Source organism: Ornithorhynchus anatinus, chromosome 17 (assembly GCF_004115215.2).
Source record: "Ornithorhynchus anatinus isolate Pmale09 chromosome 17, mOrnAna1.pri.v4, whole genome shotgun sequence".
NCBI lineage: Eukaryota > Metazoa > Chordata > Mammalia > Monotremata > Ornithorhynchidae > Ornithorhynchus > Ornithorhynchus anatinus.
The window spans coordinates 23,041,809-23,058,667 of NC_041744.1; the positions used below are offsets into that span (position 1 = coordinate 23,041,809).

The 16,859-nt window shown below is 42.4% G+C and overlaps 1 protein-coding gene and 1 long non-coding RNA gene across 8 annotated transcripts in view; one reads left to right on the top strand and one right to left on the bottom strand.

Moving 5' to 3' along the window:
- Positions 1-16,859, top strand: part of ROBO2 (roundabout guidance receptor 2) — a 1,482,214-nt gene that overhangs the window by 123,845 nt on the left and 1,341,510 nt on the right. The gene's annotated exons all lie outside the window — the stretch shown is intronic.
- On the bottom strand, positions 12,085-16,545 carry LOC103170647. The gene is made up of 3 exons (XR_486325.2): positions 15,598-16,545; positions 15,081-15,138; positions 12,085-14,588 (listed from the first exon to the last, which is right to left on the bottom strand). It is a non-coding gene; the product is annotated as an uncharacterized LOC103170647 (long non-coding RNA).

The window sequence follows — 16,859 nt, forward strand, 5'->3', positions numbered from 1 at the left end:
ACTTAAATAACATAAATAAAAGATGTAATTATTTTGTCATAGAGACAAAATTGTGAATAAAGTTTGATTCTGCCACTTAAAGAACAGTTGTCATCAGGAATATTGAACAAGATTGGTAAAATTCAATCAGTCATACTGTGTGCAGAGCACTGTACTAAGCCCTTGGGAGAGTATAATATAACAGAGTTGGTAGACATGTTCCATGCTCATAAGGAGCTTACAGTCTAGATGGAAAACACACATGATGAGATTTGGTTTGTGTAAATTTTTCCATGTAGGCAGGTAAGAGGGTAAATTACTAATATATTAAGGAGAAAAAATAGGGATACAAGATGGTTTAGTGTTAGGGGATGGGGACTCGGAAAAGTTAAGCAATAGGCCTTGCTTCTACTACTGGCCTTCTGTGTGAGCTTGAGCAATCACTTGTTTGCCTTCTGGATTACCTTGAACAGTCACTTATTCTCTACGAACCGCTGTTTCCTCATCTATAAAATTGGGAAGAGATGAGCTTGTGGGCTTTGCACACAGTAAGCACTCAATAAATACGATTGAATGAATACCTGCTTTCCTCTCAGGTTGTGAGCTCTATGTGGTACAGGGACTGTGTCTAATCTCAACATTTTGCCAAGGTTTAGCATAATACTAGGCAGTTAGTCAGTGCTCAATAAATTCCATTTTTTTAAAGGAGGAACTTCTCAACCACCCACTAGGCTGCAAGCCTCTTTTGAAAGAAGGGATTTTGCCTTATAATTCTATTGAATTATATTGAATTCTCCCAGCTCTGCTCTCAGGCACTCACTGTTACTGATCAAAATACTATTGCTTTCTCTATAGATTTCTAAACATGAAGTCCACTCCATGTGGAACAGCTTGCCCCTCAGTTTGGGGAGTTGTCTTTTATAAGATTATCACCAAACCACACCTTATTCAAAATGTTCAGCTAATTTTGGGAAAGTCAGTTGCTAGCTGAAAGCATCAAAACACTGTACCTGCCATGAGAGAAGCCCTAAACCTTATGACTGCCAATTTGGTAAACAGCAGATACTCAGAGTTCAAAAAATATATAATAACCATTTCAAGTAACTAAACTCCATTCACTTTCAAGAATTTTTACTGGAAAGGACCATTCACATTAAAACTCTTACTGTTCATATTATAGTCCATTTGATTGTTTCTGAAGAACTGAACCTTTTCAAAGTGTGAACCCGTCTTAATCCAGAATGCCTATCCATCTGCTCTGCAACTAGCTGACAAGCTTTGTCCCAATTGAATTTATACTCTTGTCTTCCATTTTAAGATTATATCTTAAGAAAAGAACACACAGATGTAGTCTCATTGAAAAACAAAATTGCTCAAATACTAGTTTGGATCATTTGAAGGTATAAGTTTTTTACCTTAAGGTGAGCACAAATATATTAATTAGACATATAGTAAATAAGATGTTAAGCTTCTCTTAGCTCATCCCCCCCTTGTAGAAATTTATTTTGGACATAAAATCATTGATGTCTTTTTGCAAAGCAGAGAGTCAACTTCTTGGTAGTTCAGTTCTTAAACCAATGTTAGTTTTCCACTGTAGCCTCACCTATGTTGAGATTAATATGATTTGACTCTGATTTAGGTGATAGATGGCTTGATTTTTATGCTGTAGTGATGGTAGTTTTGAACTGATTTGTTCCCTGTCCAATACAGTATGGCACTGGACATCTTTGTGCCTGGTATTTTTATTTTTATTGCCCTAGCTTCTTCCACTTCTGTTTGGGAGCAACACCTGTGTTGATGGGAATGTGGAGTTGGACCACAAAAGCTCTTGCCCCACTTCCCACTCCTTCGCCCTGGAGAAAAGCTCTAGGTATAGGGAGACGAGGCAATTCCACCAAGTGGCCTGCATGACACCACTAAGTGACAATATGTGTCCATGTGAAGCATGTTATACTACATGCCTCCTTATCCAGGATCCATCTTCATAAATGAATTTCACTAAGTTTCTGATGCCTGTCAAGTGTGAATTTCTCCCATCATTGTGATGCAAGTACAGATACTTATAACCTGCTACCTCTCCTACCTACAATTTATTTTAATGTTAGTCTCTTCCTCTAGATTGTAAACTTCTTGGGGGCAGGGATGGGGACCACCAACCCTATCAGACTTTCCCCAGAACTTAATACCATGCTTTCACACAATAAGCACTGAAAAAATAACATTGACTGATTGGGGTATGGTTCTTAAAAACAGCGTTGGAAGAAAGACAATAGATACCTGTTTTCTAAACTACTACGGTATACTGAAAGCGAGAGATGTTAGCTGCAGGAGCTAAATCTGCTATGGGGTATTCTATTATGCTAATGTGGCAGCTCAACCCTATTCAGGATAGTTGTTAGCAGAGTTTCATTTGGGGGGGAGGGAAGGATTAAGAATGATTAGTCTCTTGAGACATGTGAGGATCCAGGTTGTTTCTTTTTACTCTTCTCCAACATCCACAGAATGTGAATCCTTCTGTGTTATAGGCATCAGACATGGAAATATCAGGAAGATTAGTTAGGGCAGTGTGTCAAAATGTTGGTTAGGCCCATTTGCCATAGCATTCTCCAATTGCTGCACAATCTTCTTTAGTGCAGCTGGGTTTTGCTCTACTAAAGTATGATGGCAGCAATATGACCTAGTGGAATGAGCATGGGTCTGGGAGTCAGAGGATCTGGGTTCTAATCCTGGCTCTACCATATGCCTGCTCTATGATCTTGGGCAAGCCACTTAAATTCTCCGTGCTTCATTTACCTCATTGGTAAAATATGATAAACAGCGAGGCTCAGTGGAAAGAGCACGGGCTTGGGAGTTAGAGGTCATGGGTTCTAATCCTGGCTCTGCCATATGTCAGCTGTGTGACTTTGGGCAAGTCACTTATCTTCTTTGGACTTCAGTTACCTCATCTGTAAAATGAAGATTATGACTGTGAGCCCCATGTGGGACAAGCTGATTACCATGTATCCCTCCAAGTGCTCAGAACAGTGCTTGGGACATAGTAAGCGCTTAACAAATGCCATCATTTTTATTATTAAAATAGGGATAAAGACTTTGAGCCTTATGTGGGACATGGACTGTTTCCTACCTGATGAGCTTGTGTCTACCGCAGTGCCTTGTACAGTGTCTGACACACAGTAAACATTTAATAGAGAAGCAGTGTGCCTTAGTGGGCAGAGCAATGGCCTGGGAGTCAGAAGGACCTGGATTCTAATCCTGACTTGGCCACAAATCTGCTTTGAGACCTTGGGTAACACTTAATTTCTCTGTGCCTTGGTTACCTCATCTGTAAAATGAGGATTAAGAATGTGAGCCCTATGTGGGACAGGTATGGTGACCAACCTGATCAACCTGAATTTACCTCAGCCCTTAGAATCGTGCTTGGCACACACAAAGCTTTAACAAGTACCATTAACAAATACCATATAAAAAAAAAGAACTTACAATCTAGCAGCACCAAAGTAGATATATGTGCTACAGCCAGGGGAAACGGAGTAAGAATTTACCAACGAACTTGAGGGTTACTGAACACTGAACCTTAGTTTCCTAATAGGTAACAATAGGGAGTCAGTTCCTATTCTCCCTCCTATCTAGATTGTGAGGCCTTATTTAGGACAGGGATAGTTACTGAATGATTATCTTGTATCTACCCCAGTGGTTAATACACTGCTCAGCTCATACGAAGCACAAAACTAAATACCACATGATGAGTATAGTAAAAGATGGATGAAGCAGGCTTAACTGAGAATGAATCTAGAATATTTTCCCTGTGAAAATTATATGATTGTATCACTTGGGCTTCCATTTGGATAATATTTAACATGTTTTGTGATGCCTGTGTATATTACTCCAAAGAGGTTGTGAACTCTTACTTGCTGAGGAGTTGTCAGGATAGGATCTTCAGAATTCTCACGTAGTGGTGCCTAATAGATTCCATTGCTGCTTCAGTTGATTGGGCCAGATCTTCCCCCTGTCTTTTGGCAAAGTACACTGAATTAACAAGATTAGAACTTTTGTGCTGTTATTCCTTTTATTCTCATTTCTGTAAGGAAGATGGTGTGTGTGTGTGTGAATGTGAGTATTTCTGCTTCTTGTGATCTATAGTCAGGGATATAGCAAGCTTGCCATTTCTTAGAAAAATCAGGTTAAGAGGTGAAGGAGAATATCATGTCTTTTCTGTGTGAGGATGGGGAGGGTGGGAATAGAGAGGATTTAGGAGGAAAGTAGTATTCTAGAGAAGATTTGATGCTAATTTTTATGTGCCTGAAAGAGCAGTGAGGCTTTGAAAGACTCAAACAATAGCTAACATCCCATAATATAGCATTTTATTCCATTTTTAATTGTTGGTGTTTGATCATGAAATGAGATGTTCTATCCCATTGAGAATTGGATCTGAAAATCTGAACATTTAACCAAAATTGAACCCTTTCAAATTAAACTTACCAAAACAATTCTTTATTATATTTGAACAAAATTTTAGCAAGTAAGTCATTACATAGGGTGTTCAATGAAATGTATACTGATTCAGAAAGTTTGGAATGGTTTTTAGAATATTTAGAATGATTTGTCACCTCAATCTCTTAAATGGGTAATTGGTTCATGACATTTGGCCACAGTGATAATAAGATGCTTAATATCATTTGAACAGCACAGATTATCACTGTGGCCAAATGTCATGAACCAATTACCCATTTAAGATGCTTAATATTATTTGAACAGCACAGATTAAGTTTATCAAGCACCAAATAGTGCCGATGTATTACCCTAGAACAACTTCAAGTGATCTGAAACGGTGATGAGCTCATTTGGATGTAGGCTCTTGACTCATTCTTGTTAGATGTAAAGGTCAGTCACTTAAAAAGATAGGAAATCATGACCAAGAACTATGTGAAGCCAAAGTTAGCACAGTAAAACTAAATCCTCATGTAGGTTAAAGTTGATTTTTTTTTGAAAGTACAGAAAATTCCAAATCTTCCCAGTTGATAGTTTAAAGTTTATTTTAACTTCAAAGTGACGCTTTACACTTTGTAGTTTAGCTCTAAATGCTTGCATAAAATAGAGTCTTAGAGTGCTGATGCATTTGCCAAATTTGGGGCCTGTCTTCATTTTCAAGCTATATGCTGCAAGCCAGCCTCCTGGCATCCTGCAGTTTACAAAGTGTCTGTTTGAGGAGAGCAACCCAATGCATGATGAATTGAATATAAAAGGAATATTTGGGAATTCTGTTTCCTAGAAAAGAATTTGAAAAGAGTTTACTAATGGGTAATGAAAGTGAGATTTAGAGGCCAAATGATTTACTTAAGATCTTTCTTTACAATGCCTCTGATAGGAATTCAGTGATCTGTAGTGTATGGAGTTTATCAAGCCACCCTGTAATTGTTTAATTTAAGAAATGAGGAAATAATCTATTGATAGTTCGAACTTTTGCTTATGCATAGTTTTGCATAGATTTTCAGGACTGCACCATTTCCCAGATTTATTTCTTCCTCGAGGCAACCAGAAATATCCTTAACCATAAATGTAACTTGTCATCTTAAGTAGTCTAATAATTTCCTGCTTGTATTTGGATAACAAACTTGGGGCTTCATATTCCATGCATAGTAATGGCATAAAAATATCTCATATGAAATTTATTTTAAATATCTCATTGATTATCTGGAAAAATTTGCCTTGCTGTTCAAAATGTAATAAACGTGGAATAAGAAATATGGAACAATATTTCAGCAGCAGCAGCAGCAGGGCCTAATGGAACGAGCATAAAGCCAGGAATTGGGAAGGGTGGGTTCTAATCCTAGCTTGCTGCAACAGACCTGCTGTATGATTTTGGACAAATCACTTTCCCTCTCTGTGCCTTAGTTTCTTCACGTAAATAGTGAAAAAATGCCTGCTTTCCCTCCATCTTGGAATATAAGCTCTATTTGGGAAAGAAATATATATATTTATGATATGAATATCTTGTATTTCTCTCGGTGCTTAGCACATAGTAAGTAGTTAATTCCACAAAAAGAGTAGTGGGGGAAAAAAATTAATCTTTTTTTGGCTTCTGTGGATTTCAAGACAAGACAAGTAGTATAAGTGTTTAGGTGCATATAGGATTCATATTTTTAGTATGTGATATTCAGACACACAAAAATGTTAAGCCTTAACATTTTATATGTGGAAGGTATAAAAAGAGGCACTAGCAGAATTGTCAAAAATGCAGAATAACTGAATTATAGATGTTGACAGCTGGAAAGTTATAAATGACTTTTGGGGTAGCTGGATTGCTTAGGGATTGGATGGGAAGTGAAGTTTTTAATAAAAAAAGGCTGCTAAGCACTTAACAGTCATAAGTACTCACACAGAGAATGCTAACCACTTGTAATTTATAATAACTCGGGACTTCTGATTGACAAAAACTCAAGTCGTCATCATCAGATGTCTGTTTGATAAATGAGTTGAACATGTTTTCAGCAGATCAGTATCCATCCACCTCACACAACCTGCCATCCCAGAGGGAAAAAATATTAATATTTCTCCAGCATTTTTCCCCCTCATTCAAGGAAGGTATCACTTCTGAATTTCAACTCAAGGACTATAGCTAAATAGGCTCTTTTTTCTATTCCCTCATTTCTTCCCCATTTCATCTTTTTTCAGCCTCTTTTTCTTCCTGCCCCCTCTCCTGGGGTCATCCTCCCCTTGACACTCCCTAGTCTCACTTTGTGGAACAGAATGAGTCTGCTGCCACCAGAATGAAGCAAGCAGATTGGTGGGTATTTAGCTTCTATGAGGCCCAGGTGAGAATTATAAATCCTGCGTTGTTCTGAACACTCCTAAAACAGAGTTCTACTCAAGCTGGACTTCAAGGCTCCATAGAACTGTGGACTACATCAAAAAGAAACCCTAGAGTTTGGGCCAAAAAAGCAGAGGCTCCCAGAAAACCAATATATGCTCTAGGTTTTATTGTTTTATTACTATTTATTTATTGTTTTATTGAGAATGAGATCTTGAATGGAAAAATTGAATAATTATTGATTTTTTCATTTTGAGTGAGTCTGATGTTGTCAAAAGATGCTCGATTGCATGTTGAGTTCTTTACATGAAACTTTTCATGTTATCACCCAAATTTCCAAAGAGACATTTCTTAGCCTAAAGGGCAATTCATTTCCCTAGATTTCTTTTTGCCCTTGCCTTTAGAAAGTATTTAAAACATAATAATAATAATAGCGGTATTTGTTAAGGACTTAATATATGCCAAGCAGTGTTATAAACGCTGGGTAATAAGGTTAGACACAATCCATGTCCCTCATGGGACTCACAACCTCGATACCCATTTTACTGAATAAGTAACCGAGGCACAGAGAAGTTAAGTAACTTACTCAAGGCCACACAGCAGACTTGTGGCAGAGTCAGGATTTGAACTCATGACCTCTGACTCCAGGCCCATGTTCTATCCACTAGACCATACTGTTTCTCAAAACATAAGAATCGGCAACCTGCTTCTCTGTGGTAGGAAGCGTTAGCTCTTCCCCATTTGACCTTTAGCAATCTGTCCTGAAGCATAATCATTCGCATAAGTAATTTTGCCTTAAATGAAACTAGGATAGATGGAAGCCTCTGCTGTTACTTAAATTGGGAAAAACACTGGACAAGACAGCCATGTGACACGTGATCCTTCCCCTCTTGCATCCCTGCCCTAGATTCAGGCATCCTAAGGGGAGAGAGGCAGTGGGAAGACTGGGGAAATAGTATTTCCATCACAGAAAAGGTGGCAGAGCTGGCATGGTGACTTCAAAAATATGTATTTATTATGCAAACTAGGTTTAACCACTTCTTCAGCAAAGTTGCTGACTTCTACATTAGGGCAAGTACCAGGTAATGTTTCCAGCAAGACTTTGAATTTGGGCATTACACTGAATTATGAAATTTGAGTATAACACTAAATTTTGAATAAGAGGACTGGGTTGGAAATATCTAAGACTGTGAGCCCTATGTGGGTCAGGGACCTTCTGACCTGATAAACTTGAATTTAAACCAGCACTTAACCAGGACTTGACCAAAGGTAAGTGCTTAATAAATACCACAGTTACTGTCTAATATAGAAAATAATCTAAAAAGTGGGATTGAGAAATCTCTCTGAACTCTCCCTGAACACACATACACACACATCTCTTTCTCTCTCTCTCTTTCTCCCTCACCATTATCTATTTGGCAAGCAGCAACACTACATTTTGTCATCTTGCAAGCTTCTCCTTCATGTAGGGTTCCAAGGTACAAGATATCCTCATCCCATCCATTTGTTTAGTCATATTTATTGAGTGCTTAATGTGCTTAATGCAGAGCAGTGTACTAAGCATTTAGGAGAGAACAATACAACAATAAAACACATTCCCTGCCCACTTCTCCCCATTTCCAGACCTGAAGTTTTGTCACTCTGATTTTCTAATCTCCCCATCTTGTACAACTTTTCTAAGTTTAATCACATGCTACTGTCTCTGTGTGTGTGTGTGTGTGTGTGTGTTTGTGCACACACACTTACGTATGTCTAAGTGGATGAGTTTAAAGAGAGAAAATTAAGGAGGGGAAGGCTAGGGATGTGCATGTGGGGCTGGGAAGCTGTGCATGACAAGGGGATTTCAGGTGAAACTGAGATAATGGTATACAGCTTTTAGGATAGGGTGAAAACTTAAAAGACTGGAGGTGTGAGTCTTTGTACTAAACCTTATTATTTGTCTACCAATCCAAGAGCATTGTCCACACTAGCAGCAAGTCTCAAGAGAGTATACAGTCTAAGAGACAAAAAATTTTTGTAAAGTGGCAGATAAAAATAGCAACTCTGGAACAAAAAATGGATAAGTACACATTTCTGTTTTCATGCAATTGACAGCTTGGATCCAGAACCGATCAGTCATGAAACAGCTGAGCCATTCATGTTTTATACATTTACCTTACTCAGGAGTTCAAGCCCACGTGAGGTGTATCCCACAGGCAGGTGTCTCTGCTCAGAGCCTCCACCTTCCCTTTCCATTAAACAAGAAAGACTTTAATAAAGAGCTAGAGATGGTCACCAGCCAGGAAAACCTTTGACTTGATTGTCCTCTGCAAACACCACCCCTAAAAAAAGCACAGAGATCCAACCCACAAATACAGGAATACCATCAGCCTTGTAGTGTTTAAACCTTTAATTAATTTATCTAGTGTTCTGGAAAGTACAGGTTTTCGAGGAGTATCTAAAAGGAGAATCGAGTGAAGATCAAAAACTGAAGAAGAAATTCTGAGGCATAGGCTGAGATTCTCTTGTCTGGAGTAAAAGTCAGGATTATGATTATTTGAAGATGGTTTCCCCTGGCTTGATAGGGAGTCCTGGAAAAAGTTAGGGCCAACTTGGTTGGAGGGCTGTGGTCCGGAGATAGGGAGAGCTGCTGAAACAACCCGTTTTAAATTATTTAGGGATGAGAGGAAAGAGGGAGAAATAGTGTCTGGAGAAAAAAGAAGGAAGGTGAAGCGGGGAAAAATAGAGAAGGGGTTCCCAGCAACCCACTTTTCCCTGCCACTCCCTCCCCTGCCTTGTCACTGTCCCCCACTACAGTGGGATTCCCAATAAGGATTAGAGGGCACCTAGTGGCAGTGCTGCAGTGGGCTTATATCCTCCATCCCACCTTCTCAGCAATGGTCCATAATCAACCTGCTTTCACCAGGATGCAGGAACAATCACATATATCCTCCTTTAGTGAGAGTCCTTCTTGGTCCACTGCACCTTCACCTCATTTTCCCCTGATCTAGAAAAGCTGATTCTCCCCTGCTACATGGGGGGAAAGGTATATATACCTGTGAATTTGAAATTGTGGATTTTTCTATTGCAATAGATGTAATTTTGAACATGTTGGGTAACTATATTGGTCTTGCTTTTGAGGAGATGCTTTTCTTAGGATAATAAAAAAAAATGTGATTAGGTCTCGTTGAGGTTCTGTAAGAAAAAATGATAATTTAGTTGATTGGCCTTTCTTCTAGTAATTCGGGAATAAACATGTAATGCCAGATTGGCTTCAAAAGAAGTCTTCAAAAAGATGACTTCCATTGAGGTCAAAAGGCTAGAGAATAGTTCTTTGGAAAATTGGTCAAGCAGTCCATATTATTCCTCTATACATATTTTATCCTCACACTTCCAGGACCCCAAGCGGGCAGAGTGAACTGTGGGGAAAAGCACAGAACTTGTGATCAATTTTCAGTCATTCTTTCAGGGTTCTAGGAGTGAAAGATAGCTAAGTAATGGTTGGCATTTTTGAAAGGCAAATCCCATGAAATTCCTCAAGTAGAGTAGGTACAGTGCCCTGGACTAAGGTCTCTTTTTCCACTATTGGTTTCGCTTCTGTATAACATAGGCAACTGGATCTTAACCTTTAAGCACACTACTGTTTGGAAGACTACAACACAGTTGATAGATGTGATGCCTACCCACAAGGACTTGACAGACAGTTGGGAAGGACAGACATGAAAATAAAGTAGAGAAGTGGAAAGAGCACAGGCTTGAGAGTCAGAGGACATGGGTTCTAATCCCTGCTCAACTGCTTGTCTGCTGTGTGACCTTGGGCAAGTCACTTAACTTTTATCTGCTTCAGTTTGCATATCTGTAACATGGATATTTAGACTGTAAGCCCCACCTGTGATAGGGACTGTGTGTCCTATCTGATTAGCTTGTATTAGCTTGTATTACAATGCTTGGCACATTATAAGCGTGTAACAAATATATTAAATATAATGCTTGCCGTTATTTGATTCGGGGAAGCGATGGAGTATATGGATGTGCTTAGGGGGCATTTTGGTTGCCTAAACCAAACTGCCAAGTAGGATGTACCCTTCCCACATTTAACCAGTGGTGTTACACCAATGTCCCCCCACAAGTCAAGGGACCCGATGAGATGCCCGACTGTGTTTTTCTTGGGAAAAAAATGTGCGATCATCTCTCTCCGAACTGCAGATCCTCTTAGATGCAGTCTCTCACCATTGGGGTTACCTTAGAACTGAGAGCCCAGTCTGGATCATGCATCCTAAAGCTTTCCAGAAGAAAAGCAAGCAGTCACCTGGTGAACGTCCAGTATGAATTAAAGATTATTCTGATGTTTAATCACAATATCAGAATACTGATAGTTCTTTTTGAATGTTTTCCTGTGTGCCTGGTTTCTGAAATCCTCATGGTGGAATCTGAGAGTGCATTATTTCTCTTCATTAAAAGCAGAATTAAAACCTCTGTTTATCTAAAAGGTTTGACTGTCGCGTAATTGGGCTCAATATGTAAAAAAAAAAAAAAGCATTCTAGGTCTGTTTCCACAATAGGTGTAAGGATTGAATTGTTTATGGCTACTCTATAGGTCCCAAAATTTTGAATGGAGCTAAGAGTACAAGTGAGGATACTTGAAAATAGAAGGATAAGGCTTGATGTGTGAATAGCAGTTAGTTTTTGCCACAGTAAAGTAGGGAGGTCTATGCTAGTGCAACTCCTGCCTTGTTTTTCTCATCTGCTCTACCAGTTTCTGCTCCTCTTAATCAGCTCTGGAGGCCAATGGTTGTGTTGGCCTAAGCCAGATTGGGATGTGCTAGGAAGGTGTGTGGGTTTTGTATTTAGGAGTGTTGAACAAAAAGAAGAAAGTTACTGGAGTATATCTGAAGAAGTGTTGACCCTAAGGGGAGAAAAAAGGGTTGTGTTTGTATCTTTTCATTGGCCCATTAATCCGAGGAAGCTGTGTACACCTCGAACAATACCTTGGAAAGATTGAGTCTGAATCTGCTGCCCAACAATGCCTCAGGGAGCTGGCAAGGACATAAAAAAAAAACCCTCTGAGGAAGGGGGATGGTACCTAGTGCCATAGATCACCCTTCCACTTTCCCCTGAGAAATGTCACACTTGGGCTTGGCTCGGGAGTTTCCACCCATCTGCTTAGTGTAAAGTCCTCAGGCAGGGCTGCCACCTTCACTTTCCTTTGGACAAGTCATTAGCCCTGAAGATCTATCCTGGTTATCCTACCCAGACACCATCTCTTTGATGAACCAAACAGAGAGCTGATCCACAGAGGAAGACCATCAGCTGTGAGATGGGGTTTTAACAAGTTTTACTGATGAACAGTGTTTTGGGGAAGAACAGGTTTTCTTTCCTGGGCACAAGTGTAACATAAGGCAAAGGGGTACCACGACCGTTTCCACAACATGAGCAAGGATTGCATTATTTATGGCCATTCCATAGGTCCCAAAATTTTGGAAGGAGCTCAGAGTGCAAGTGGGGGTACTTGAAAAGACAGGGATAAGGCTTGATGGGTGAAGAGCAATCAGAGTTTCTGCCAGAGTAAAGTAGGCCCAGGTGCAACTCCTCGGACCCGCAGGTGGTGGTGGCAGCAGCAGCAGCAGCAAGTTGTTCTCGTCTCCTCTGCCGGTTTCTGCTCCTCTTGGCTAGCTCTGAAGGAGCTGGAAGGGGCAGGGGTGGATCCAGTGGGGGTCAGGGACAACCCCAAGCCCCAGAAGACATTCTGAGGCTTGCTTGGGTCGGGACTGGTGGGGGTTGGGCGTGGGGCTGGGTGGTCTGGGCTGGTGGAGGGCGTTGGGGTGAGGTGGGGCTGGGTGGTCTGCGCTGGTGTAGTTCCGGGTCTGGGTCCGGGTCTGGGTCCGGTCCACGTCCGCGTCCGGGTCCGGGTCCGGTGGCGTGAAGTCAGGAGCGCTTCAGGACTGTTTCCCTCCGGCTGCTGAGCGTCCAGGGAGAAGGCAGGGCTGGCTTGGCTGCAGATCCGTGGTCCTCGAATGGTGGGGGGTGGGCTGTTGAAACAACATTTTTCACTCTTTGTCTTTAGGGAGGAAAGGTTAGGGAGGAGAAATGGAAGGAGCTGGAAAAAAGGGAGGGAAGGCAGACGGGAAAAGATCATAGGGAAGGGGTCCCCAGCCACACCCTCTTCCCTGCTGCTCCCTCCCCCGGCACTGCCACCGTCCCCCCTGCAGTGGGCCTCCCACTGAGGATCAGGGGGCACCTAGTGGCAGTGCTGCAGTGGGATTAGTTGGGCCCCTCCATCCCCACCTCCTCCAGCCTAGTCTGTCAGCACCCTCCTCCCCATCCCCAACCCCCACCGGTCCCCTTTCACCGGGCTGCCCCCGCTAGCCCCCTGCTGCAATACAGGGCCGCGGGGACAGCGGCCGTGTCTCCGACGGACGTCGCAGTCGTGCGGGCTGTTTTCTCCTTCTGGGTCCGCGGCACCTTCGCCTCATTTCCGCCCCCCTGGATCTGGGAACGCTTTACCTGGGCAACAAAATCCTACCAGCAGATGTTGCAGAGGAAATGTTAAGGCAGGTGCAGATGCACTGACCTTCAGGAAAAAAGCATTGCCAGAGCCCAGGGCCACCCTGAGGATATCCCCTGAACCGCCCCCCTTCACGGAAATGAGTACGTTCCTACCGTCCGATCGCGCACTTACCTCTGCTCCTCCAGGTGCTTACCAACAGCCAGACAGGGGAGATTCAGCCCAGAGTAGAAGCCCCCCAGATCTGCACAGATTCAAAACCTTGAGCACAAAACACTCAATGTGACAGGCATTCGAAAACCAAGTGTATGAAGTCAAAGCGCCTTGAACCTGGGCTGAAGTTTCCCTTGAAGTTTTGGGTGGGTCTATAGTGCTCTAGTCAGTTGGCGCTCATAAAGCCATTCATTTGATCGCGATAGAAAAGGCAGAGAAAAAAGGCAGAGATAAACCTCCCCGTTTTGGGTCTTCGAATACACGGAATTTTTCTCTTTTTTAATCCTAAGATTTCCCATACGTCAACGTCCAAGGGAATGAGTGTGGGGCATTTTTATATGTCAACTTTTTTATATGTCAGTGATTTTAGTATTAAATTTTATTTTAAACTATTTTATTGTATCGTACTGAGCTGATCCTCCTTGCGTTTTATATTTATTTTGATTTTATTTAGCTATTTTATTGACTTTTTAAAGGCTGCTGTGGTGGATTGCAGGAATCTTTTTGTTGTTTTCTATCTCCTGAATGAGAGAGAAATAACATTCCATTGAACATTGAGTTGGTCAACCAGGATTTAGAGAGGGACAGGGGGTTATCTCGGTTGTGCTTTCGTCATACCAGGTTTGAAATTGTAATCCTGACATAAAAACACTATAGACTTGTGAAAGGTATTTCCCTCTAGAACTGGACACATTTTCTGCCCGTGGAAAATGAGCCGAAATGGTCCAAATGGAGCAGCTCTAACCGCTCTGAAAACCAGAGGGCTCCCAGGAGATATATCCCAGGTTGCCTACGAGGCCTTTTTTGACTCAAATAGTGTCTTTTCAGGTTTTGAAGGCAGGAGGGCCCTGGAGGAGAGGCCGTCTGACATGAAGTAAAGTTTTTCAGGAATTTGGCATGAGGCAGAAATCCCTCCTCCCCCTCACATTTTCTTTGATCGCCCTCCAGTAGCCTGGACCCGGGCTCGAGACCGAGCCTCGGGTCCAGAGCGGTTTCCTCTTAACCAGTGGCCGGATTTTCTCCAAACCCAACCGTCATCCGATTTTCCTTCCTCCTCGGTCGTACGGCGGAAATGGAGCCTTTCTCGAGTCGAGCCGGCTGGCCCTTCAGGGAGAGAGAAAATACGGTTGCAGTCTTCGTCACGCACCTCCACCTATGTCTAGTACGTAGATTCAGGAGTTAAAATGAGATTCATTTTCCAAAATCTTTCCCCTTCATAAAGCTCGGGTAATAATACTGTATTTGTTGGTATTTGTTAAGCGCTTAGTATGTGCAGAGCACTGTTCTAAGCGCTGGGGGAGATACAGGGTAATCAGGTTGCCCCACGTGAGGCTCACAGTCTTAATCCCCATTTTACAGATGAGGGAACTGAGGCACAGAGAAGTTAAGTGACTTGCCCACAGTCACACAGCTATGTCTGGACAATGAGGAGAGCCACCAGATTGGGTTCCAGCCCCAATATTTCACCGCACGCACCACACAGGAAAGGGAAAAATCCACCAGAACATAGGGAATTCCAAACCGTGGTACGGTACATCACTCCCTCTCATTATGGCACATATAAATAGATGAATACACCTGGTAAGGGCTGCTTACCCATTCCTTTCTCCATCATTTGCACACTCAGACTATCTCGGCTCTTAGGATGCCGGATCTAGAGAAGAGGCAGGAGAGCGGGTACGTGAAAATCTGGTCCCAGAGGAGGCTACAAGCCAAATAGGCTCAGTACAGGGAAAGATGATGGCCAGGTCACTGAGACCGGTGCCCCAGGTAAACCGATCACTTAATCCCATCTCAGAACCAACTCATCTGTGCTCGAGAGCAAGCTGACGGGGAGACTTCCTAGGTGAATAGCACGGGAAATGGGGCCAACCCCACCCGGACTCCAACTGCAACGTTGACTGGACAAACTAACATTCGTCCCTGGGCCCGAATGATAGTTCAACTGGAGCCGAAACATTGACACAAATGTCTTACGGTTTTAAGGAATTCCAAGTCATGTCTTCATAGCCTCGAGCCCACGCTGAGTGACTGGGCCTCCAGAGCCTCCCCTCCTACCAATCTAAAGAATCACAAAACCCGGCCCTCTCCCATTTTCAGTCCAACATCCTACCTGGTTCCACGGCAAGGAGTGGTTTGGTGACTTTGTCCAAAGTTGAGGTGGCAGAGCAGGCAGAGTGGAAGGATAAAGGGGAAACCCCTTTCAGGGATTAGGGTGGGGTGGGGGGTGGGGGAATTAGCATGAAGCTCTTCACCCCATTCCTACCTCTTTGCTCTCTCTCCAACAGCCCAAGCCATAAAGACCAGGCGTGGAGCCTGAAGGGAGCGCGGGAGGGTGCACAGCGAGATTTTGGCATGGAGCCAGTTAGACGGTGTAGGGATTCTCTTCTCTCTGTCTGGCACTCCGGCTAAGTCTATCTCCACTATAAAATAAAAGGCCTTAAAGACCTAAGGTGGAGAAATAAGCAGCAGATTTACTGGCACGTAGCACATGCCTCCTTCTTCATCTCAACTCTAAATGAAGGGGCCGTGAAGGCCAGAGGTGGTGTAATAAGCAGGAGGTTTGTTTGCATGAAGCAAGTTTTACCTTTTTCTTTTGTCTCAAACATTTTCATTTCTCTCCTAACGCAGAGGCTTAGGGGGAGGGCCTGAGGTGGCAAGATCAAGGGGAAAATTTTGCAGAGAGCAAATCTCCCCTTTTCAGTCCAAGTATGTTGTGTTTTCTCTGTCAGAAAGCACAAGGACTTTAAGTTAAGGGTGAGGTTAAAAAAAACCCCCAACAACCAGAGGAAATCTGCATCTGGGTCATGTCTCCTTTAACTCCTCAGATGTTCTCTTTACAGGCCTTAAGGGCCATGGGTAGAGAAATAAATGGGATTTTCTTTTGGCATGAAGCGCATTCCTCCTTTTCCACCTCAGATATCGTCTATGCAGGCCTTAAAGAGTTTAGGTGAGAGAAATTCAAACGTGGAGATGTTTTTGCATGAAGCAGATTTCTCCTGTTCTCCCTCAAATATTCCTTTGCAGGCCTTGAAGACCTGAAGTGGAGAAAAGCAGGAGATGTTTTGCATGAAGCAAATTTCTCCTTTCCCAGCTCATATATTTTTGTCTTCAGGCCTTGAAGACCTTCAGGAGACAAGTGAACGGGATACGTTTTGCATGAAGCAAATTTCTCCTTTTTCACTTCCAATGTTCCCTTCAGAGGCATCAAAGAAAGACCTGCTGTAGTGAAAACTGGAGGTTTTTTGGCACGAAGGACACTCCTCCTCCTTCACTAGAAATAATATCCATTCAACCCCCCTTAAAGGGCCTCAAAGGCCCGTGGTGGAGAAACAAAAGGGGGAGAGAGTTTGCATGAAGCAAATGTCTCCCTTT